The 27,024-nt window shown below is 35.5% G+C and overlaps 1 protein-coding gene and 2 long non-coding RNA genes across 8 annotated transcripts in view; 1 reads left to right on the forward strand and 2 right to left on the reverse strand.

Moving 5' to 3' along the window:
* The window catches only part of EPHA6 (EPH receptor A6), a 928,471-nt gene that overhangs the window by 214,251 nt on the left and 687,196 nt on the right, over positions 1 to 27,024 (forward strand). The window lies entirely within an intron of this gene.
* The window catches only part of LOC103881026, a 66,616-nt gene that overhangs the window by 24,082 nt on the left and 15,510 nt on the right, over positions 1 to 27,024 (reverse strand). The window contains exon 3 of the long non-coding RNA XR_001899495.3: positions 22,657 to 22,743. This is a non-coding gene — a long non-coding RNA (uncharacterized LOC103881026). The remainder of the gene's footprint in view (positions 1 to 22,656; positions 22,744 to 27,024) is intronic.
* On the reverse strand, positions 2,601 to 14,748 carry LOC116272939. Its single transcript, XR_004181457.1, has 2 exons — positions 14,678 to 14,748; positions 2,601 to 2,686 (listed from the first exon to the last, which is right to left on the reverse strand). It is a non-coding gene; the product is annotated as an uncharacterized LOC116272939 (long non-coding RNA).

Raw genomic sequence — 27,024 nt, forward strand, 5'->3', positions numbered from 1 at the left:
CATCACTATTAAAAGACTACCTGAGACTGGGTAATTTATAAAGAAAAGAGGGTAATTTACTTACAGTTCCTCAGGAAGTATAGCTGGGAGGCCTTAGGAAACTTACAATCATGGCAGAAGGTGAAGGGGAAGCAGGCATGTCTTATGTGGCCAGATAAAAAGGGAGAGAGAGTGAAGGGAAAGAGCTACACACTTTTAAACAACCGGGTCTCCTGAGAACTCACTCACTATCATGAGAACAGCAAGGGAAAATCCTCCTGAATGATCTAATCACCTCCCCTTAGGCCCCTCCTCCAACACTACAAATTACAATTCAACTTCAGATTTGGGTAGGGACACAAATCCAAACCATGTCAGTATCTGATACCTCAGTGAGACAAACCTTAGTGGCCCTGGTCCTAGAGATATGTCATAGTTATCCAAGGTATAATAACAAAGATCTGGATCCCATTCCTGAAGTAGTGTGTGATAAAGTTTGCATATTTGTCTCCACTCAAATCTTATGTTGAACTGTAATCCTCAGTGCTAGAACTGGGGCCTGGTAGGAGGTGATTGGGTCATGGGGGTGGATCCCTTATTAATGGCTTAATGTGTCTTCATGATAGTTCTCATGAGGTCTAGTCTTTTAAAAGTAGGTGGCACCCTCTCCCACTTGTGCTCTCTCCCTTTCTCCTGCTTTTGCTATGTTACGTGCCTGCTTCCCCTGCACCTTCTGCCGTGATTTTAAGCTTCCAGAGGCCTCATCAGAAGCTGAGCAGATGCCCAGAATCATGCTTCTTGTACAGCCTGCAGAACTGTTAGCCAATTAAATTTATTTTCTTTATAAATTACCCAGTCTCAGGTATTTCTTTCTAGCAATGCAAAAATGCCCTAATATAGTGTGGTTCTTATCTCAGCCCAAATTATTGAAATTTTGAGCACCTAACTGTCACCATTGAAGAGGATTGTGCCTATCGCTAATATTTGTTACACATCTCCATGTCTCAGAACTCTCTTAGGACTCGAAATCAGTGCTAGGTGCTTGCCTCCCTGTAGATCTAGCTGTGGTTCCAACCATTAGAGTATCCCCTGCTTTCCAGCAGGCAAGGGTACTCAGCAGGTGGAACTGTGGACTTCTTAAATATCTCTCACTAGGCTGTGAGTAGAAAAGCATACACTTAGCGCCATCCATATTGGAGCAAGAAGATCAGACATACTGCCCCATGTATAAACCGTTCAAAATAAAATCTTGACCACCACCTAACCACTCACATTCTCTGCAGCAGGCAGCCTAGAGCCTGTTGTGGTGACTTGGCCTAGCACTGTAGCTCCCTGCCAGCTTGATCTCAGCAGGTGAGCCCTTAGAGCAGACTAGGTAGCAGAAAGGTAGCTTTAATAACACAGTGGCAAAGTGAAGCAACTCTCTTACTGCAAACCACTGACGCATATAAGTAATTCTCTGATCTTGTATTTTATCTCTTTTGTTTAATCCTATCATTCTTTTTTTTCCCCCAGGAAAGAAAGTCTGAACTTTTATGCTTTGTTTTTGAAATCCCTAAATATGTGGAATTGACCCAGTGGTCCTCCCTTCTGTATTTCGTGAACCAAAGGAAAGATAGCTAAGGCCTCAATCCTAATGTAGGACCAGACAGAAGATGTAATGTCTCAGTGGTAGCTCTACACACAGGCCAACTCTCCCTTGGTAGGGACAGGTAGTCAGCTGTGTGTATCCAAACCTGAGCTGCCCATTCTCTCCTGGAACTTTATAAGGCCACGTGTCCCAGAAAGATACCTTAATCCTCTGAGCAGGAAAATAATGGACATTGGAAAACATCAGTGGGTCACTTCATGTATCAGGAACCCGGGAAGACCTTGCCAAGAATAACAGCATTTTCTATGCTGATGCTCTTCAGGAAATACTAAGAGAACTCTAACTGGTCTTGTAGCAAACTGCAGAAGCTGCAGTGTTGTGGACCGTTTCAAAGCAGGCTCCACAGCTGGGTCACTTCACTTCTACCCTCCCACCCTGCGTGACCTGCGTAATCTTTAGTTAGGGCTTTTGCTTGTCTAACTCCTCAATCATCGTTGCCTTTTCTAATACCGGTCAAGATAGGAAGCATCTAAAATTTAGCAAGTATAAAAACCAAAATATTTATTTTAAGATCTATAGAGATGTTTCCCAGGCTTTTGAATATATTGTCATACAAAGAAATATATCTGTTCAGCACACTGAGATCTTCATGCCTATATTTATTGCTAGAAGTGTTTGACCCCAAGGGCTGCCCCAGACCCTGCCCAAAAGCCCTGATGGCTGAAGGCATTTATCCACACTGGTTGGAAATCCCAAATATATGCAGAACTAAATGTTTTAGCAGGGCACTTACGGTTCTTCATAGACTATTTTCCTACATCATCTCTCTCTATTTCTCCAATGTATGACCTTTCAGCCAATGGATGATCTCCATACAGTCAGTAGAGTTTTATCTTTCAGCACATGCTGCTTTCTGAACCTAGAATACCTGCTCAGCCTTTCTACATGTGACAAAGTCCTTTTTATCTTTTAGGATTCAGCCAAATATTATAATCTATTTTTGCAGAAAAATTTAGGCATTCATTCTTTCTTCAGTGTTTCTTCAGTATCTTGTTTGTACCACAGCTTTATAATATTTCACATTTGATGTCATTATTTCTTCATTAATCAAACACTCTAAGGAAGAAAATGAAATTAACTTTTGATTAATCAACCTCTATATGCCAGTATTGGTGCTTTGTGCTTTTACAGACATGATTGCATTTGACCCTCTATGTTGTGAAAGGCATGAAGTCTCAAAACCATTTTTGCATAAGAAAATAATAATTAGAATTATCCTACAACTTTCTTAAGGTGAAACATCTGATAAGTGATGAGGAATGAATTGCTATTAATGTTCTCAGATTTTACCAACCGTGGCCTTCTTATTTGCCTAGTTCTTTAAAACCCAGCCTAACATAAAGATACCCATCACAATGTTTAACAAATAAAATGGGGAAGGAACAAAACAACAAAAGGAAGAAAGGAAACATTGAAGGAGAGGATAAAAAAGAAAGGAATCAATTAACCAAACAACTGCATTCTAGGAAAAAAAAAATCTCTGGATTTGTATGCGGGACACAGACTCTGTTACCTTCTGACTTTCAAATAATTGTTGAACTGTCCATTAGAATACCGAGATATGGTAAATGGAATGAAAAAAAGTGGAGGTAAACCATAAAAACTTGGTCACCTCAACTTTTTTTTAAACTTAAAATATATGCATCAAGATAAATACAAAGAACTTTGTCTAACTCAAATAAAAATCCATCTTTAGAAAGTCTAAGGAAAAGAACGCTTCTCATATGGATAAATTTGTAGAAGGAAACTTTATTGTGAAGTATTATATCAATTTGAATAAGTTTAAATTCAAATATGTAGTTATTGATATATTTTAATATCTAATATTCTATGAGGCACTTTGAACTTAGTAAATGTCAGTGCCAATATTTTAATAAACTGCTGTTTTTAAGACTTAGTGATATTTAGTGATCTAAAATATCATCTAGTGAAGATAAAATTCCATAATGCATAGTTAAAAAACATAGTTTCGGGCGCCTGTAGTCCCAGCTACTCGGGAGGCTGAGGCAGGAGAATGGCGTGAACCCAAGAGGCGGAGCTTGCAGTGAGCTGAGATCTGGCCACTGCACTCCAGCCTGGGTGACAGAGCGAGACTCCGTCTCAAAAAAAAAAAAAAAAAAAAAAAAAAAACATAGTTTCTCTTTCTCAAATCTAGCATTTTTAAGAAAATATCTAATACTGGTATTTTGTATCATTATATAGCTCAGTCAAGATTATCTCCCTGACAGATGGCTACATGCAAAGCTAATTGCAATATAATTAAGAAGGATTAGTATGTCACAAAAGGATAAAGTGCCATAAATAGCATAGAGCAAAAATCACATAATCAACACTTCTCTGACGTAGTCTCTTTGTGAAGTGTACAAAGCTCTAAACTGCTTTTCTCATTTCATTTTTAATTTCCTTCCTCGGAAAGAAAGAAAATTGTTCTTTCTTTCAATAAAAAGAAAGAAACATTGATTGTTCTTCTTCTACATAAAAAGAAAGCTAGTTAGATACTCAAAAGTAATCATAAGTTACACAAAAATAGATAAATATCTGAAACTGAAATATCTAATTTCATTGCTTTGGAAATTTTATAAAATGTAGTGAAAACTACCAATTCCTTATAGTCCCATTACACAGAGGCAACATACTTTGTACGTTTTTTGAAAAGTAGTGATTTAAAAATGATCATGTGTTTGTCAGCAATGTTTGACCACTGCCCTTTTAGAAATGGTGGGTACATATGCAAGTATGTGGGTACAAATGATGGCGAGCTTTGTGGCCATTCTTTTTTATTTCTTTCATTCTCACAATATAATAAGAAGCAAAGTAACATGCTGAGAGTGTTGGGAGGTGGAAATATTTAAGATTTGAAAACATAGCGTAAAACAGATAGCCGGGAGTCTGGAAATTAATGTTCTAGGGAAGTATTAAAGTCCTCAAGACACAGAAAATCTCTGTTTTATGCAAATTCCTTCATTGATTAGAAAAAGAGAGATTCTTCCTAACTTATAAAGCTAATATAACCTTAACACCTAATCTGCACAAGGGTAGTATTAAAAGGACAAATCAAGCCATTTTTATATTTGAACAAAGACATCATAGTCCCAAAGAAAACAGAAGCCTAAGCACAATGATGTGCAAAAACTAATGCAGCATGACCTGTTTGGATTTATCCCACGGATTGAAGGATATTTTAACATAAAATCTTTTTATATAATTCATCACCTTAGCTGATTAAAGGAGAAATATGATCATCTCAATAGATGCAGAAAAATCCTTTGATAAATTTTAACACCTACTCATGGTAAAAACTGTTGGCAAAGTAAAAATAGAACACAATGTCCTTAAAACAGTAAAGGATATATTTAAAATACATTTCATTGTGAAAGTTTAGATGAATTGAAAGATGTGACAAGATGCCCACTACCGCTACTTTGTTCAGCAATTTGTTTGATGCCCTCATTCTACAGATGGAAAACATTTAAGAATGGATAGGAAATACAATTGTTATTTATACATATTATTATCTGTATAGAAAATCCAAGATGAGCAATAAGCTATCCAAATCAATAATAGAATTCAGCATATCACTGAACACAATCAGTTTACAAAAGCCAATGGTAATTCTATCTACCAACAAGAAACAATTGAAAATTATAATTGAAAGAAAATTACATTTAATAATATTGTTAAAAAGCATAGGGGCCTAGGAAAAATGTCCTGCAAAAATTGTAGAAAATAATCACACAACTTTATTAAAGGTCAAAAAGTAATATTTAAATAAATTACTATTTGCATAGACGAGAAGCTTCAATACTAAAATAGATAAATACATATTATTAATAAAAAACTAATACATGAATTGTCTAAATGAATAATTCATTTTAAATTTTTTATTCATAATGTGTTTTTCTCAGTCTTGTTTAGGAAATCCATATGTACCCTATCATCATAGATAGTATATTCTTTTAAATGTTTTTAAGTGTTTGATTTTGATATTAGTATTTTATCAACCTGGATTTGAATTTGTATATGGTATAATGATAGGGTGTATATGGATTTCTGAAATAAGATCTGGCAAGATAAGCTATTAAAAAATACTAAACCTATTGATTTATTTAATACTAAATTTCTGTAAGATGTAAGAAACCAGAAGAAAAGTGGAAATACTGTCCACATCTTATATAAGGGATAGGTAGTTTATATTATGTGTCTGAAGTCTGGAAATAGAAAAACTTTGTACGGATTACCTTTTAAAAATGAAATCTACAGTGAAATTTGCTTGAAATCTAATATTTGTAAAATATTAATATTTGTAAAAGAGTAGTAAAGAGTACTAAATAAGTGGGTTGTATAAGTTCAGTTGGAATGAAAGAATCAATGAGTATTGGGGTAATAATTGCACTAAAATCCATGTCAAGGCATGGATTATTTTCCTTCTGAAGGAAATACTGGGGAAATGCTGTAGTTGATGTTAATTTGAGCAAGACATTTGGCAGTCATTCACAATGGCATTATTGACAAATGAAGTTCCAGGATTGTTCAATAATGGATCAATGTCTACTTTAATAGAATTCTTAAATATATATTATAGAGCTCTCTTCATAGAAATATCATGTTTTAGTTTGATCAATACAGTTGATAAACATATAAAACAGTTTTGTTAAAATGAAGAAGAATTCAAATATGGAACATATAAATAATTATAAAACAAACATAATGTCTGCCCAAGATGAAGATTTATTTTGATGCTTCAGGTAAAGTGCTTGAAAACTAATAGAAAAGCTATGACAAGCATATCGAGTCATGCTAAGGCTGAATCTTTTGAGAAGATTATTTTTGACTGGGAGAATAATTCACTAAGAATATAGTAGTTGGGCTGTGGCTTGATGGAAGGGTAGGGTTTAGTAAACAGGGAGTAGAGTGAGAATGGTTGCAGGTAGAAGACACTGCATGTGAACAAAGGCATAGAGGTGAGAAATTGAGATACGTAGTCACAAATGGCTTAAATGTAACATCTAGGGATCAAATTAAAAGTATCTTGAATGTCATGTTACAGATTTGGGGCTTCATTTATTAAACAATTGAATTGAATGTAATCGAACATAAAGATTATTCTTACAGGAGAATGTGTGATGTATTAGATTAGTGAGAGACATTGTAAGGAAGACAATAATTCCAAAAAAATACAATTTTATTCTGAGCTGTGACATTAGTGATGGGTGGGATTGATGTGAGAAAAACCACAGGGGTCATTAGAGCACTAATATTTGTACACAGAAAAGGTATTCATTTAACCAATATCCATTGATTGGCAAGTAATGGAGATAAAATAGTGAACAAAACTGTGCAAAAATCCCTGCTTTTAAAGACCTTATATATAAAGAGGAAGAGAGAAAGATAAGTAACTAAACCCACAAATACAACTTATAATACATTAAAAAAAATAAATGCTACAGAAAAACATGAAGCAATGAAGAGAGAATACGAAGTGTGAGATTTCAGTGGCGGGGGGATGTGCAATTTTATGTAAAGTGATCGGAAAATGCCTCATTCTGAAGATGATGTTTGAGTAAAGAAGGAGGTGAGAGAGTCCCCTGGGATATTTTGGAAATAGTCTTTCTTGTTTGAAGGAATGGCAAGAACAAATGCCTTGAGACAGAAGCAGCATGTTGGAAGAATGTCAGGGCCAGTGGGGCTTGGGGAATTGAGTGAGTGGGTGGCAAGGTCAGAGAGGTACTGCAGTGCACCTCCTGGGTAAGGCCAGTGAAATGTAAAGGCTTTGGGTTTTACTTCATGGCACATAAGATACATTGGAGAAATTTGATCAGATAAGTGTTATGGTCTGACTTGTTTGTTAACAGCATGTCTTTGGCTACTGTTTTGAAAATAGATTGAATGGAACAAAGAGGAAGCAGTGAGAACAGTTAGGACCTTACTAGAGGAAGCACCTGAGAACAGTGAACATTATCCTGGCAATTTAATTTGGAACAAGTATGGCTGTTAATTTGGTAAATCCCATAGAAATGTTAGGAAGAATAACAGATTTGTGGTCAAGATAATAGTGCTGGGGTTGGGTCGTGTTGAGTTGTAAGTGCCGATAGTGCAGATAGAGCTTTCAAGTGGATTTGATAATTTCGTTTTACAAGTCATCTTCACCCAGAGCTTACTGATCAGTACACAAATTATTTGGAAAATGTAAGTCTTAGTGAATTTTGGGTCACTATAAAGGAATGAATACGTGAGACTGGGTAATATAAAGAAAAAAATGGTTTATTTGGTTCAGGATTCTGATGGCTGGGAATTTCAAGACTGGACATCTGATGAGGGCCTCGGGCTATTTCCACTCATGATGCAAGGCACAGGGGAGCTGGGGAGATGCTAGGCTCTTTTTAACAAGCAGCTCTTTTGAGAACCGATAGAATAAGAACTCACTCACCCCTGAGGGGAGACATTGTTCTGTTCATGATGGATGTACCTTCTTGGCTCAAATACCTTCCGTTAGGCCCACCATTGGGGATCAAATTTCAACATGAGTTTGGCAGAGACAAACATCCAAACTATAGCAATGTGTTTAGTGAAAAACTGTTGAAACTTCAAAGAAAAGAGTGTTAATGGGTAAGAAAAATAACTGTTTTTAAACCATTCGAAAGCTGTCAGACAGAAGACAAGTTAAATATTTTCCTCTGCTAATCCCTCTTTCATTGACAGGTGATCTGAGACTCTGGACTCAGACCAAGGTGGTGTGGTATTCAGACAGCCTTGGGTGGGTTAGGGTCACAGCATCTTTAAATAGTTCATGGTAGGAAACCTCCAAATAAGCATTAGATCCAATTGAGATCAGGAAAAGAGAGAAACTCTGGATACAAAGCAAATTGTGCCCAAGAGGGCTTGACTAGGGAGAAGATTTGACACAAGAGGTAAGAAGCAGACATGCCAGAAGTAATTCATCTGCCAATTAGCAGACAGAGTCAGTGGCTTTTTATAGACTCTTGAGCTATGTGTGACTCAGGTTAGGATGTGTGTCAGAAGGTTAAAAGGCACAGCCAGTAAGTAAGCTTAGAAGAGAATGTGAAAGATAAAATTTAAGTTGTATTTCAAGAATATGTTTCCCATAAATGGACTGTGTTGTTTTTGAGAGCACTAAAAATACTGATAAACTAAAACGGAGGGCTGCCTATCAGAAATAATTTTTAAATGGATATTTCAACAGAGATAAGGAAATAGAGTTTATGATTTCTATATTATTCTCCAGTTCTAAAAATACATGACTGTGAGACTTCTGATTGCTTGTGATAGCTGCTGCCTTTTATGATTGTTTATTTTTTACTTTTTCATAGACTTAAACAGGAGAAAGTAAATAATTGCTGTTCTTTTGTTGAGTACTACTCATGTAGAGAAGTTATGAAATTATAAAATTCTATATTTCAGGCTGATTATTTAAGAATAAAGTAGAGATAAAAATGTGATTCTCAGCATAACCTTGGGATTCACTCACTAAATTTATATACTAATGTAGAACTTGAATTTAGTTAGTCCTGGTATGAAGAATTATTTTGAATGAGGCTTCTATTGAATGAAAATATGGATGTTGTCAGAAAGAATAAGTTTACCCAGGAAACATGTCCAATAATAATATTTTAGACAGGCTTGTCAGGACCCTTAGAGAACTGTAAAAATTGAGAATGGCAATACATACTTGAGGCAATCTATGAAACAATTAATAAGCTATCCATCACTCATTTGTTTAACACTAAATAGTCTCAGTAGTTTTATCTGCTGACAAAATATCTTGAAAACAACCACTGGGACATTTAGGATTCGGAAAATGTCACTTTTTCCTCTAATAAATGAAACACAGAACTACTTATTAAATCTCCTCTGTAAGGAGATAATAGTATGTATGTTTATGTGTGGCCCAGAATTTCTGGAGCTTAAGACTTGACCCCTGCTGTCTGGGAAATGGCTGTTTTGTAAAGAAGGTAAAAATGTACAAAATAATTACAAAACCAGACACCATATGCTCTGTGCCATATGATATACAGTGTTATGCAGTCTCATAGGCATGTCATCTACATCAGAATAACGTGGAATACTTTTTAAAAATAAATACCCTTGACGCTATTCAATCCACATCCATGGAACCAAAAACTCTGTGGAAATTAGGAATGTGTATTTTTAAAAGTCATTTGATATTAGGTATGTACCCTCAAAGTTACATGGTAAGTGCTACAGTAGTTTTCAGGAGGAAGATTGCTTCTATTTAATTCTGTGGTTCTCAATCTTGGCCTCACACAGCAGTTAGCTGGAAAGCTTCAGTGATGTTTAGATCTCACCCTCAGAGATTCCAATATAATTGTTCCAGATTGCAGCCTGGACACTGATTATTCACAACCAAACATAGGAGATGATATATTCCAAATGTTATAGTCTGTGTATAAGACCATTCATGGTATCATACCTCTAATACTCCATCCCTTAGCCATATTGAACTACTTGAAGACTCCAAAGTCATGATAATGATGACAATTAAAATAATAGTAATATTCAATGTGTATTTTATTATTATGTGCCAACTATAAATTTGTTTATCTTCATGAAAATTCTTTGATATGAATGCTATTATTATTACCATTTTACAGATGAGGAACAGAGACAAAGTGACTTGGCTATGTCTGCATGGTTAATAGGTGACCAAACTGGGATTTGAAGCCGAGCAGTCTGGCTCTACAGTGCACACTGTTACATTATGCCACTCGCGCATATGCTATATCTCCCCCATGCCTGCCTCATATGATTGAACCCTGTCATATGCGTTTATACCGCCTTGAGATGTCTTCCTCTAACTTCTTGCATGATGACTGTTTACCCATTTTCAGTTCATAGTTTAATGTCACCTCCCTGCAGGAATTGTTCCCTATTTCCTGAAAAGTGATGCTTCTCTTGCAGTTAGTTGCCAAAGACTTGTTTTTTTTCTTGGTCTGTCCACATTACTGTGAGAGCTCCTTGAAGAAAGAGACTATGCTACATATATTTTTGTAGCTGCCTTAACAATGTCTGCGTCATAGTCACCGCCACTCAATATTTGTTGACTAAGTGAACAATTTAATGAAAGAATGTATCATTGAGTGTATGGGAAAATAAAGGTGTGTTTTGGTCTTCTAAGTAAATTAATTGCATTAATTGATTAAGAAGTAAAGCCAAAAATGTTTCAGAAGCCATTACCAAGCTATTTTAGTTCCTGACTGGGGTTTGGATTTCATTTTCAGATAGTAGGGAATTAATGAGGATTTTAAGTAAGCAAGTCAGATAATATATCCTGTTTCTACCAATAACACTTGATAAACCCAGGGGACCAGCTAGGAAATCCTGTAAACAAGCCTTAAGCATCCCAAGCCGTCTTCGATACAATGCCATCTCTATCAGGGGAGGCCTACCTCCATCTAACTAAATGCACATTGTGAACTATGGTGGTGGACAGAAATAAGGAAAATGTGAGAGATGAAGGAGTGCTGCTAAGCCCAGTTCCAAGAGTTGAGGTATATATAAAATAGTTGCAAATGGCCTGCAAAGCATAGCATATTATCTAGCCCTTTACAGAAGTGTGACTGACTGGAAACGTTAAAAGCATAGGGATTAATTCGGAGACTTATATAGGATGTTACAATCTATATGAAGTAATGAATGTACGAATGAGGTAATAAAGGTAGTTTATCATGGAGCCTTTGAAAGTTGAATCTATCAAAGTTAATGTCATCTCAGAATAAACAACTAGGAGGATAGAGCATAAAGAAGGGTGAAGGGTTATAGTAAGTAAGGGTAGAGGTTCTATAGAGAGTACTCACAGGGTTAGTCTGGTTTAGAGAAGGACGAGTAAGTTCAATTCGAGCAGAGCTGTGAGATCAGATGTAGTACATGGGAACATGTGCTGGTACTGAGATAGAACCAATGGATGACCCAGAATTGGAAAGAATTAAAGGAAACTATAGAAATTCCTCTCCTGACCACAGCAGACACTTAAAAATGATTACTAAATTAACTAGACTAGAACTGACAGAAGAATCAAGCAATCTTTAAATCCAGGCAAACTATGGAGAGTAAGGTCCCAAGAACCAAGAAATGTTATGCAAGAATGGACGCATCTCAAACAGCCTAGATTCATGGGAGTAGCCTCAGTCAGCCTTAATCTGAGCCACTGTGTCCTATACAGCTTGCATTTGTAAGACACTAAATGCACTTTCACATGTTATTTTATTCAGATTTCTTATACAAATCTGATAATGTAGTTTAAGCAGACATTATGCCTTCCATTTTACATTTTACATTAATTGGAATGGGGGATCATGAGTATCTTCTCAGAGGCAGATTTACCATGTAGCTAACTAACAAAGCTTAAGCTTCTGAGTACCTCATTTTCATGTGTCTCTTTGAAAGCCCTGTATTTCTATCTTAGAGAAACCCTCTAATTATGTAATTTCAGGACAAACACAATCTTCATCTTCCCTGTGTTTCACCTAACCTAGATGACATTGGGTGGGTCTGGAACATCCGAACCATGGTTCTTTCTGTTATACCACGGTGTCCACTGCCCTTGGCATCATTCATGGCTAGGTGGTAACCAACACCTAGAGGGCTTACTACATACAAGATGACAAAATTCAAAGCAGCCAGCAAGTGCGAAAAGCATGTTACAGGGAAAGCAGCAGATTCTGACATAACTGTCTAACACACACACACACAAACAGATTAAGAAAACTGCTTGAATCCCTAAAGAGAGATACTTCATCAAGACTTACAAATTTAATATTCTTTCGAATGATTTAGTACATGAATGGCTAGAAATAGGTTTCATATTTGCTCTGGTATTCACAAACACCAGATTGCAATTCACAAACATGATTACTCTGAGGTTACTGAAAATAAATATTAGTTATTAGAGAAAAGAAGGTGGGGTTGTAACTTGTGAAGAAGGGGCATTCCTCTACTACTTCCATTTATTTTCCCCTTTAGAAGACTTTAATAAGTGCACCATTACAGAATGGCATAAAATTTGACCAAAAAAATCACTAAACTGATTTATGTAACTGCTTAAATAAGGAGAGGAATAAATGTCCACTTTGTAAGTCGTTATGTCATTATGCACTGAAATGAGAAGATCTTTGCATTTAGTTTTGAAAAACATCTTGAATATAACAATAATCAACAATGTGAAATAACTATTTCTTATAATTATTACTTCAAAAAGATATGCTGAGAAAAATAAATCCTGTCTAATTTTTACCTGATACTAAATTTTACTTAGCCTGTTTTATATATCAATTATGTATTTCTGTATGTATTTAAAGATTCTAGGTTTCACTGTAACTTTTTTTTCTTTATAAACCTTTCCAAGGGTAATGATACCTTCACTTTCTCCCATTGCTCTCTCTACCATTTAAAATTTTTGTTACTTTCTTAAAAAGTTCCCCCCTTTGGGAAATAATGAGGATGATTCTGCTTAGCTGTGTTTTTGAAAAACTGAGTCTAAATTGTGTAGACTTTCCTGATTTGTAGTAGTGGAATGGGAACTGGGCCAACACATTTAATTTGCATTTCTCCTAGAAAATGTTGCAGACTAACTCTTTAAAAAGCACCAAATCAGAGATATATTCTAGGCAACTTGCAACAGAATGACCTGGGTTGCCTATTAAATATGAAAGTTACTGTGTTCTAGCCAAAAACCTATTGAACCTGACCCTTTGAGGATGTAGACTAGGGATATGTATTTTTAACAAACAAACTTCCCAAGTGATTCTTATTCACATTAAAGTCTGAGAACAAAAGCTTATATATAGCCTACCTCATTTAAGTCCTAGGAGTGTTGCAAATGTATTATGATATAGTTGCAAAGAATAAAAGAATACCCCTCAGCCATAGGGAGAACTCGGGAAATTTTAGCTTATAAACCTCTACCAATTAAGATTCATGAGTAGAAATGGTTTGTTTATAGAAAGATTTTGCCTGGGTCATTAATTTTTAGGAAGGTTTATAATCTTTTAGGAGTTAGAATCATATGGAAATACACAAGGGTTTGCAGACTGACACTAAAATGAACAGCTGAGTGCTTGAGTGTGGTAGGAGACATTAAGAAAACAGAATGCTTGTTAGATAAAATGTAATGTTGAGGAAAAACTGTCCTCCAGGCATCTATTTCCTTATAAAACACTTGAAAATGATTTTTCTAATGGCAAATAATGTATACAGTTTTTCAAGACTATAATTACATTAAATAGCATTTTCATATTTTTCCTTTAGCAGCACTCCTTTGATTTCTTTATTTTTAAGTAAAAATAATGTATTTCCTAGGGAATGACAATAATGAAAAGCTTAGTACCTAAAAAATATAGCAAAAGGCAAGAATAGGCACTTTAGAAACTCAATTTTGCGTTTTTAACTTGGGAAGGTTTTGATCTGACATAATAACATATGGTATTTTAATTTCCAAATGTATTTAATTTTTGTACATATATTCTAAACTTACATATTCTATACTTATGATTTGCCTAATATTATTAAAACTTTCGTCTGCAAATGATATTTAATATTACTATAACCAGAATACCATCATTCCAGTACCTTGACGATTTAGAGACAATCGAGATTAATGCTTTACACAGAATATTAGAACATGTTATTCATCTCATGATAACTGATATTATTGCTGGAGTAGACAATACAGCATCCCAAACCTACCTTGTGTCTGTTTGCGCTACTGTATAATCTACTCTGTCTGAAAGTCGCAATTTACACTTGTTATGCCAACATACTTACTCATACTACCTCCTTCACTCTGTAGTGTCCTGGTTTAGATAAATTATATGCTCACCCTAAATTTGACATTCTTACATACTTGGAATTACAAATCCCTTCTCCTATCTAAACATTTTCACAAATCTGTTCTTTTATCAGCATCCCATGATAGGTAGCAAAATCACTGTCACAAGAGAAGGGAGGAAATTGGTCTTCTGGTTTGACTTTCTCCCTCAGTTTGGAAATGTTTGCACTCGTAAGTCTCATTACCTCTTGTTGACTCTTGGCCTCTGTATTGTATAATACCCGTGCATTGTATAACATCTCATGTAGAAAAAAGTCCAGATTCATTGGCACTCCTGGCATCTTGGTGAAAGACGTATTGCTTGGATCTGGACCCAGACTTCACAGAGCCCCTTGTCAGTAGTGCATATGAATATAAAATGGTGGAAGTGTTTTAACATAGAGGTTGAGAACTTAGCCCTCTGGAGTTAAATAGACCTGGGTTTGCAACCTGGCATCTTCATTTAAGCTTCCATTTCTCTGTAAAGTGAGAATATTAAAAGTCCTTTCTTCATTTCTCATAGGTCTGTTGTGAGATATTATTGAGATAGAAAATTTTTCATAATACATTACACGCAGTACCTATTATTTTGACTGCTACTACCACCACCACAATTATTGCTACCAAGACTTGCTCCTTCTAAATAAATTATACACTTCCTGTAAGAAAATTTGAGAAATAGTTTAAAAGGATATGTGTGATCTTTATCCCTATCTGTTGCCTTGTCAAGATAAATTGCAGAGTTACATCATCCATTCTTGCATTCAGTCAGCAAATACATAGTGGTTAGGTCTAGAAAGAATATAAACGAAAGAATAGTGGTATGTGTGTGATTTTACTTTAAACTGGTTGCCGGGGATATTTCCTCACAATTAATTTTAACCATCACCCACACACTTTCCCTATACATATCGATATTTATAATTGATAACTTTGATAACTAAACCTTATTCCATCCTGCCAAATGGAGTCGATATTACGAAAAATTATTTGTGTCAGCTATACACTGCTGGCCTGTTCCAGGCTTACTCATGTAGCTATGTACAGCACACAAGTTGCCTGGGGATTTGGCTTAGCTGAGGATGCTGTGATGATTAAGTCTCCCTCTTCATGTGGTTTTCTGTCCTCAAAAAGACACTTTGCTTGGTGATAGCAATGTTTCCAGAGGGCAAACCCCAGTATGAAAGGAAATTCAAACTTCTGCTTGGGTCACGTTTGATGATGTCAGGTCAGCCAAAGCAAATCACGTGACCAAGTCCATAGTCATTGTGTGAGGGGAATACACAGAGTAAAAGTATCAGGAGAGTTGTCTTATTGAGAGACATTAATACATGCAATTACCACAGCTATCATAATCACAGTTATTATTTTTGATAGAAAGGATATACTCCTAATATGTATATAAGAGTGGGATATTTTGACCAGGCTTTATAGCTGAGCTAGATATTAATTCTCCTTCTACTTCCGCATGAAAGAACTTCCTATCTTATTTCCAAGAACAGAGGACAGAATTGAGCATTCTTGTAATGAAGCTTTAATTTAGACCCTGATCCTTTATCATGGGCAGGCACTCAAGTTTCCATCTCTGTACAGAGAGTAAGATGAATTATCTGCTTTTATTCTGTTCTTGGGCTTATTATATGTTGCATTCTCATTTTTTTCCTAAATAATAATATTGACTTTTATATGGATTTCCTATTTTAATTTAAACAACATTTTCACCACAGTTTTTAGTTATAAAAAGTGAAAATAACTTACAGTATTTAAGAGCATTGCAGAAAGAAATAGGTAATCAATTTAACTATATCATTCTAAAATTTAATAGTCTATATTTGTTTTTATAAACCTTACCATGTTTACATATACAAAGGTATGCATGTTTATATATAAATATGTGAAAAAAATATATGTATATATAAAGCTAACCAGTGCTTTTTACCTGAAACCTAGAGTAGCTAGTATAATCTAAGAGTAAGGAGTTTTTTTTGTTGTTGTTTTTGAAACGAATTTTGCTCTTGTTACCCAGGCTGGAGTGCAATGGTGTGATCTCAGCCTACTGTAACCTCTGCCTCCCAGGTTCAAGAGATTCTCCTGCCTCAGCCTCTCGAGTATCTAGGACTACGGGCAGGCACCACCACCCCCAGCTAATTTTTGTATTTTTAGTAGAGATGGGGTTTCACCATGTTGGCCAGGCAGGTCCTCAACTCCTGACCTCAGGTGATCCATCCACGTTGGCCTCCCAAAGTGCTGGGATTACAGGCCATGCCTGGCCTAGAGTAAGGAGTTTTTAATCAAATTCTTTTATTGTTACTTTCAATATAGGTATTCAAGTGATCAAGAAATGATTTTCAATTACTCAGTAGCTTAAATTCTCTTATTAAAGTGAATTTCTCCTTAATCACTTTTTGCCTACAAGTGGACTTTAAAAAATATTTAAAGATCTGTAAATCAATCCTACGGGTTTAAAGTGTGTTCTAATAGAGGTAGCTTGAACAAGACTTCTTAGTGATTTATCTTGTGTCAGTAAGATTGTTTTTATATTTTTATATGCAAAGTGATTTATCAAAACCACAAAAGACTCAGATAAATCCTGGAGGGAAAATGTCTTTCTGATCTCAACTGAAAGTTAACCTCAAGAGCTTGGGTTATTCATTCTACAACTGGGGCAGCAGCGGAGGAGTAGGAGAACGCAGATTATCTCTGCCTGAACAGCAGAGTCTTTAGATCAAACACCAAAAATAGGAGAGGAGGAAAAAGACAAGCCTTAAAAAAATATACAAAAGCAAAGCAGCGGGAGAATAAGAAAACTATTGTTTTCTTGGATGTGGGAGCAAAGAGAGGAACCCCAGAAGAGAGGAAAGCAAATATATGCCTCTTAGTATCTGATTTTCAGAGTCATTGAACTAGGTCTCTGAGAATCAAATTTTTCTTCTCAAATGATTTTTCTTTACAATAATAGCCTATGCAAAATAAAACCAGCTGTCTCAAAGGAAAACACGCATCTTTCCTCGCATTCCAAATGCTTTGATTGGAAAGGAAATTTCAGACCCCTTAGGGCATTCCTGTCTCTTGGGGAAGATTATCATTTTATGATTTGATAAGTGTAACACACATTGCAATTCCTGCAAGATGTTTGACTGGTACAGAATTTCATGTTTTCAGTCATTAGAATAAATAAGTTATTTCAGATATATTATCATCAAAGGTATTGTAATGTAGGGACACAGGAAAGATTCACTTTTCACCTATGCATTCCTGAGAGCTAAAAAACAAATTAGATCATCATAAATCAGCTCATATTTTCACCCACACAATTTTTTGGTGTGAATTTTATTTTTATTCTGATTTATTTTATTACTGATCAAGAATTTAGCACCAGATTCATCCTAGATATACATAATAAATATAATAAGTGTAACTTTCAAAATGATTTATAATAAATACATATTCATAATTATTCAAATGTGTATCTCAAGTACAAATGTGTTGAGCATATCCATAGTAAAATAAGAGCTAATGGTTGGGTGCAGTGGCTCATACCTGTAATCCCAGCACTTAGGGATTAGAGGCCACGGTAGGCGGATCATGAAGTCAGGAGTTCAAGACCAGCCTGGCCAATATGGTGAAACCCCATCTCTACTAAAAATACAAAAATTAGCTGGGTGTGGTGGCATTGGCCTGTAGTCCCAGCTACTTTGGAGGCTAAAGCAGAAGAATCACTTGAGCCCGGGAAGCAGAGGTTGCAGTGAGCCAAGATTGTGCCACTGCACTCAAGCCTGGGTGACAGAGCAAGACTCTGTCTCAACCAACCAAAAAACAAAAAACAAAACAAAAGCTAATATTTATTGAGCACTTCCTATGTTTAAAACATTAAATCCAATACTTTCTGTTTATCATTTAATCCTCTGTTAGATAGTATGCTCTTACCATACAAAAGAAAACTGAAGTTAAATAATCAATATGGTATAGAGAATAACATTTGAATTAATAATATTAAATGCCTTATTATACTCTGAGCTATAATTGAAGGAAACTAAGGTATTACAGAATACATATATAGAATAAAAAGTAATTTCATCATTTCATCAAATGAACATATATATTACGATGAGAACTTATTTTTGATTAACAACTGTGCTACCTCTCTGAAATTTAGAAATAATACTTTGTGGTTGATTTGGATGACCCAAATACCAGCTGAGAAAAGTGCCATGAATTTCTTGTTTTGTTTCCAAATTTTCTTCTAACAAACAAAGAATTACACTTTTAAAATGATTCATTAATTAATATGTTACATTATTAAAGAAAGTCAGCTAACACTCAGCCCAAGAACCTAGTTAATAAACCCAAGGATAAAAAGCTTAGCATAGAGAAACAGGTAATGGTGGGTTGGGTAGTTCAGAAATGTCAGTAGAATAAAGACTTGCCGAATCTTGGTAACAAACATTACAAAATTAGATAAAGAAGAAGTAGCTAAAGGTTTTCTTATAGGACCCAAACAGCAAGAAATGAGGTGACAGGAATTGTATGTGGTATATAGATTTTATGAGAGGTGGAGTTACACCTGGAGGTGAACATGAATTATATGTTTAACAAGAACTAGGCAGGAATGAGAGCTAGGAAAGTTTTCCTTTAAACTTAGGACTAAAGTCAGAATGTAGTTGAGACAGAGGTGCATATGGGGAAATGGGGCAACATTGAACTGGAGAGCCAGGTGAAGGTGTTACTACCAGAGAAAGTGGTCATATCCAAGTATACAAACAGCCAAGTTCTGTAGTTTGGGCCCAGAGCCTTTTTCCTCTTGTTCTTTTATCTTAAGTAGACGTTGATCAGCTTAAGCAGTTGCAAGGATCAGCCCTGCCTGTATTTCTTCAAAAATTATAGAATTGGAAATCATAGAAAACGATGTTTGGTTTAAAATGTAAATAACACTACCACTATATGTTTATGGTAAGACAAGATGGGAAAATAAACTCAGGGGAAATATAGAAGGATGAGAAGGTAAAAAGAAATAAGACTGTGCTTTGGATATCCTATCTCTGAAAGTGGCTATCTCTGAAAGTCACTTAAACAATGGTGTCCTGTAAGAAGCCAAGATAAGGCAGAGAATAAGAAACAAGAGAGTTCATGCATTCATTCATTCATTCATTCATTCATTCATGTATTTAGCAACTGTTGAAATGTGTACTATCGTATGTGCTATTATACTGTAGTATGTCCTGGGTGCTGGAAATACAGACATAAAAAGGCATACTATCTACCTTCAAGAGACTCCCAATTTAGTTGGGGAGGCAGATTTGTAAACAAAGAAAACAAAAATTATATTACAGACATATTTATAGTATGAATGTGAGAAGAAAGGAGACACTAGTTAAGCCTTAGTCCTTGGGCAGTAGAAGAGAGAAAAGAGGTGAAGATTCCCAGTGACTATATAGCTTCGTTGTGTCTTGAAGAGTGAACAGGGATTACACAGTCATACAAGTGTATAATGGAGAATGGGGATTATAGGAAGACAGAGTGACACATTATGCAGCCTATAGTTGTGATATAGTATAACATGTTTATGAATTGAAAGTATCATACTGATGGATGTATCAGTCAGGCTCTAATAAGGAGACAGAAACCACATAGTAAATTGGACAGGAAATGTTTATATAAAAATTATTTTAACAGGATTTCAGTGAGAAGAGATTGGCTAATGAGAAGTAAAGAGAACTATAAAGGATGACTAAATAGCAGAAGGCAGAGCCACCACCCCTAAGGCTGAGATAGGGTTCCCGAGATAGAATGGGAAAAATTTTGCAATCTGAACATCTGACAAAGATCTAACACCCAGCATCTATAAGGCATTTAAAGAAATTTACAAGAAAAAAAAAATAGCCACATTAAAAAGTGGGCAAAGGACACTGATATGGTTTGACTGTGTCCCCACCCAAATCTCATCTTGAATTGTAGCTCCTATAATTCCCATGTGTTGTGGGAGGGACCCAATAGGAGGTAACTGAATCATGTGGGTGATTCCCCCATACTGTTCTCATGGTGGTGAATAAGTCTCATGAGATCTGATGGTTTTATAAGGGGAAACCCCTCTTGCTTGGTTCTCATTCTATCTTGCCTGCGACCATGTAAGGTGTGCCTTTCACTTTCTGCCATGATTGTGAGGCCTCCCCAGCCACATGGAACTGTGAGTCCATTAAACCTCTTTTTCTTTGTAAATTATGCAGTTTCAGGTATGTCTTTATCAGCAGCGTGAAAACAGACTAATACAGACATGAACAGACACTTCTCAAAAGAAGATATACATGTGGCCAAAAATTATATGAAAAAAGCCAAACATCACTGATCATTAGGGAAATGCAAATCAAAGCCACAATGAAATACCATCTCATACCAGTCAGAATGGCTGTTACTGAAAAGTCAAAAAACAACAGATGCTGGCGAAGTTGTGGAGAAAAATGAATGCTTTACACTGTTGGTGGGAGTGTAAATTAGTTCAACCATTGTGGAAGACAGTGTGGCAATTCCTCAAAGACCTAGAGGCAGAAATATCATTTGACTCAGCAATCCCATTATTGAGTATATACTCAATGGAATATAAATCATTCTATTATAAAGATACATGCATGTGTATGTTCATTGCAGCGCTATTCACAATAGCAAAGACATGCAATTAACCCAAATCCCCATCAATGATAGGCTGGATAAAGAAAATGTACATATACACCATAGAATACTATGCATCCATAAAAAGGAACAAGATGATGTCTTTTGCAGGAACATGGATGGAGCTAGAATTCGTTATCCCAAGCAAACAAATGCAGGAGCAGAAAACCAAACACTGCATATTCTCACTTATAAGTGGGAGCTGAACAATGAGAAAATAGACACAGGGAAGGGAACAATACACACTTAGGCCTATGGTGTGGAAGTGGGGAGGGAGAGCATCAGGAGAAATAGTTAATGCATGCTGGGCTTAGTACCTAGGTGGTGGGTTGATAGATGCAGCAAATCACCATGGCACACTTTTACCTATGAAACAAACTTTCACATTCTGTACATGTACTCTGGAACTTAAAATTTAAAAATATAAAAGAAAGGACAGGAGAAGGATGAAAAATAGTTAAATAATTAAAAAAAAGAAAACCCTTCATCTTCTAGTATCTCTCCAGCATACACTTCTGACTGAGCTTAAAATCATGTCAGCTGATAAGTAAAAAAAAAAAAAAAAAAATTGAATGCCCAAGCTCAATTTTTACAAAACAAGCAATGAAGAATGATTTTGGAGTTCAGGGACAATAAATTGGTAACCGGCACAATTGATTAAAAAGTGCTTGGAGATACTACAATTGGTGTAGGAGAGAAGCCAAGTTCAGATGGTTGTGGACACATAGAAGAGACAAGGGTTCAGGAAATTTCATAGCCCACATTCTGTGATGTATGAGAGAATCTTGGTTCTGGATCCAGCATCTTATAAAAATAGGTATCTACGTGCTAAATTTTTGCATATACTCAGATTGTAGAGCTAAAGCTAAGGAAGAAAACTTGTGGACTGAATTTGTCATGGAGTTAGCTCCGTTTTTCTTTAACTCTCAGTTCATATAGAATCCTCAATTTATTAGAACCATGTGTGACAATATGAATATCAAATTTTATTATTTGAGCTAAATAATATAAAGTGATCCATGATTACACATGTGCTCCTGCCAAATTTTCAGAGAGGCTCACCCTTACCCCAAAATCCTAGCAAGATTATATTCTTGCAAAATGCTCTGAATGGCCAACTTCTCTTTCTTCCTAATATTTACTTCAATTTATAATAACATATTAATGCACAATGTTTGATAAAGCCTGTATTCCTCACTAAACTGCAAGCTTCAAGAGATCAGAGACTATTTTTGTTCTCTGTAATTTTCTGAATGTCTGGCTCAGTGCCTGACACATAGTAGTATGTCAATAATATTCATTTCGTGAATGAATAACTGAACAAATCATTTTAGGTTTTGCTGAGATGATCTTGACAACCCAGAAAAACATTTCTTTTCTTATTAGTGCCGTTTAGAGGTAATGGCATTTACATTAATGTCCTTTAAGTCGGGAGTACTTCTGATACCAAGTGATACTGGTCAGTACTTTTCCCATTTATATGTGTTAATTACATATGAGCGTCCATTCCCCTTTTTCTCACAATTGCCGCCTCTGGAGAAAGCTCCTGCGCTGCACAGACCACATTTGCTTCATCATGACTGCTGCTTCAGGATTCTTCCTTCACTGACTGTTCTCAGAAAGCAAATAAATCGAAAGGAGAAAAGACTTGATTAAATTCTCAATTTTTTTCATGGTTGTTTACTACTCTAACCTATTTAAAATGTATATACTCATAATTTAGGTGAAGTATGTTTGGTTTTGAAAAATTTGCTGCCAATAGAAAATATATATCTGCTATGAAAATTAATACCTTAAGCTGTGACTGTCAAAATTCTTTGAACTAATGGGCCTTTAAAGAAAGCGCATTATTTAGAATCATTTAAAAGATGCAAACAATGCACGAGGAGATTCATAAAGCTATAAAATTATTCTAAGCCAGAACAGAATTTCCCTGATCTTTAAAGGGATTTAGCTATTAATTTTTCAATGCTGAACATAGTTGACATTTCAAATTGAATTGTTACTGAAGTAATCACATCGAATCTCTTGGTTAAATGTTCAAAGTAGAATCCATGAAATATGCATGTTACCAAATCAAGGCAAAGAGTCTTTCTTCAGAATACCTGATTTTTTATTTAGATAAAATATTAGATGCCTTTTATTTTAAAATAAAACTATCTCTTAATAGGAAGATACACTTACTCTTCAAAGAAAACCTGTGTGTGGAACTAAAGGGTCTTGTGCAATGTTTATTCTATAATTCAACTCACTGCATATCCATTGTTTGTGAAAAAGTGAACTTAAAACTTGTAAGACTCTATTTCTGATGTCCAGATACTTAGACTCTGATAGTATTGGGAAAACACACTATTTCTAGGAAGTGTTACATATCACAAATATTTTCCAAGATCAAATTTCCCAAGTGTGGTATTGATACCTCTGTTGTCACATTAAATGAGTTTATGTCATACATGAGCAACATGTTATAATTGTAATTTATTTTTAATTTTGTATTGACTGTCTTCCAATGTGTTCAGATCATGTGATACTATTTATTTTTAGTAACTGTATAAAGTTTAATTTTTAAAGAAATATTTGTAAAAGAAACTAGATTTTAAAAAAGTACTAGTAAATAATAATACATATGTCATGCAGATGCTCACAACTATAAAATGATTAATCAATGGTGATTGAGAAACAGTTCTAACAACTCTTTTTAATACAAGTTTACTAGCACTCCTTTTAATATTAATAATACCTTCATGTCAGTGATTTTAGAAGGTCATGATGGGTGTTCAATAAATATTTGTTGAATGAATAAATTAATGAATAATGTGTTTTTAGAAATTTATATTTCTAATAAAATCAAGGAGGGGGTACACCTAGTGCATTTAATTTTTAGTTAGATCTTGGTAATTTGTTTTGAAGTAAGAGTGTTTCTTCTACCATAGGCCTGATAGAACATTTGACAATGCCTGTTTTTCCAGGAACTTCTATGCCTATTCTCCCAACAGGATCTTCTCAACAGAAACGACACAGAATATAATAAAACATTTACAAAGCAATAACAAAAGTAAAAATTTCTGTAATAAAAACTAGATACAGGGATTACACAATGTATTAAAGGTACTTTTTATATATTTGAATATGAAAATGTCATTTATACTGTTGACTTCAGTTATTAAATAGGTCATATGTCCTGAGGTTTTAAGGTTTTAGGAAAGCTAGAGAAGAGAAAGGTTTCATAAAATATTTCCAGGCAAGTCCTGCAGAAGACACACCAGTGTTCCAAATGGGATGAGTTTCTGTTGATAAGACTCAAGAGAAGGAGAGGTTTATCTTATCAAAACAGATGTCAGTGGCTACTACCTTTTCCATTATTTTGCAACAAGCAGCCTCACTGGGGTCTTCTCAGCACAGTAAACACTCAGTCAGCTATTTAGGAACTGTGGAGATTTCAGGACAGAGATTATTTACAGGTATCTGTTTTCATTTTCTTTGTTTCTTTGTTTGTTTTAATGAAGCTATCTCAAAAGTCAAATTTTATATACTTGAGCACTAAATGTTTCCTTGAGTATGCTCAAATGAGTTCTATAGCAGGCAGGACATATCCAGAGATAATTAAAAAGAAAACAATTATGATGATAAATCAAAATGATCTAATGGGAGACAGAATATAGAGGCAGACTCCTAGTTGAACAATTTAATAGGTCAAGAGGGAAGTCTGTCTCTCTCTTTTTTTTTTAATCTGAGATCTCTCAGAATGGTATTTAATGTAATGTGGTTCACCAGATAGAAGACTTTTTTCTTCTTCTTAGTATATCTTTTATATGTAAGCCTTTTTCCTTTGTCCTCAGTTATTTTAAGTAAATAATGGTAAATTTCCCAAGTGTTCATTATTTAGTTATTGTTGCCTGCCAGTGTCCATCTGCCTTAGGCAAAAATTTAAATTGCATACTTTACATCATAAATTTACATCCTGTAATCTTTTGAATATTAAATTTGTTTAATATATGTTTACCATGCACTGGATAATACTGTGTTATATCAGGAGTACATAGGTGGACAAAAGACAATCTGTGTTCTGGGATCTTCACATTTAGGAGAGGGAAACTAGTATTTTCAAACTTCTATATTTTAATTTTGAAATGACAGATATATAAAGATTGTAATTGAAGAATGAAAACTAGACATTTGGATCTGATGCTGAAAAGAGACGTGTGAAGTAAGTAGAATCTAGGTGATTACTGAATAAAGATTAAGACTGGAATTATCCAGGAAAATATATATATATATCTCAAAGAGAAGCAATAGTGGGATCAAATAGGGAGCCAAAGAGAGAATGGAAGAGAACCCAAGCCAAGTGGCATAAGCAAACTCAGAGAAGATGGCATGTAGTAGCATTACAAGAAGAGCGACTTTCAAGAAGCAGAGGGGTAAAGTAGAATGAGGACCAAGAATAAGACATTGACAACTTGACCTGATTAAATTAACATTTGAGACAACCATTTCTATAATAAAGGGAATGGGTTGTGGAAAGAAGGCAGGCTGATTACTGAAATGTGTCAAGAAGAGAGACGTATGTAGCACTACTTCAATAAAGACTCAGGGATAGGCCAGGTGCAGTGGCTCATTCCTGTAATCCCAACACTTTGGGAGGCCAAGACGGGCAAGGATCACTTAAGGCAAGGAGTTCAAGACCAGCCTAGCCAACATGATGAAACTCCATCTCTAATAAAAATACAAAAATTAGCCGGGCATCATGGCACATGCCTGTAATCCCAGTTACTCAGGTGACTGAGGCAGAAAATTGCTTGAACCTGGGAGGTGGAGGCTTCAGTGAGCCGAGATCGTGACACTGCACTCCATCCTGGGTGACAGAGCGAGACTCCATCTCAAAAAAAAAAAAAAAAAAAAAAAAAGGAGGTCAGGGGTAAAGAATTGTTTTGGTTTTTGGTTTGTTTAATGGTGGAAAATTTTTACTCAAGTATTTTTATATGAGCTGATAGGCAGAAGCCAATTGAAACAAGAAAGTGGAAAATTCTAAAAGTAAAGGACGGAACAAGGATCAGGGAGGGTTGGGACAGGATCCAGAGTATAAGCAGAGGTGTTTGGTGTGAAAGGAAACTTCAGCGCCTTTCTCTGAGATAGGACTATGATAATGGAGGCTTATAGGAAGAAGCTAAAGGGCCGAAATATAGCTGTAAGAAGAGAATAGTCAGCAAGCAATAGATGAATAATTGCCTTGTCCAGAGCACCTAGAACATGGATATATGAATTCCCACTGTTAATAGTTGCATATAAAAAGAAATACTTCTTGACTGAAAATAAAAGAGAGTTTTGAAGAACATGTACACACACACACACAAACACACACACATTGCAATGGACTGAATATTGTACTCCTACCCCACAATTCATATGTTGAAACCCTAACACCAGTGTGATAGGAAAGGAGGCCTTGCAAGGGAATTAGGTCATGCGGGTAGAACACTCATGACGGGACTAGTGTCCTTGTAAAAGAGTAAGAGCCCCACTCTCTTTCTACCATGTGTGGACATAAGGAGAAATCTACAGTCCACAACCTGGAAAAGGACCCTCACCAGAACCTGACTACTGACACCCTGATTTCAGACTTCCAGCCTCCAGAAATGTGAGAAATAAATTTCTGTTGTTTATAAGCCACCCAGTACATGGTAATTTGTTACAGCAGCCCACACTGAGTAAGGCGCACGTGCATATACACACGTGCACGCATGCACGCACACATACACACACATTTATAGTTGACCCTTGAATGACACTGAGGTTAGGGGTGCTGTTCCCTGCACAGTTGAAAATTCACATGTAACTTTTGACTCCCCCCAAATTTAGCTACTAATAGTCTACTCTTGACCAAAAGCCTTAC

This window comes from Papio anubis, chromosome 2 (genome assembly GCF_008728515.1).
Source record: "Papio anubis isolate 15944 chromosome 2, Panubis1.0, whole genome shotgun sequence".
Lineage (NCBI taxonomy): Eukaryota > Metazoa > Chordata > Mammalia > Primates > Cercopithecidae > Papio > Papio anubis.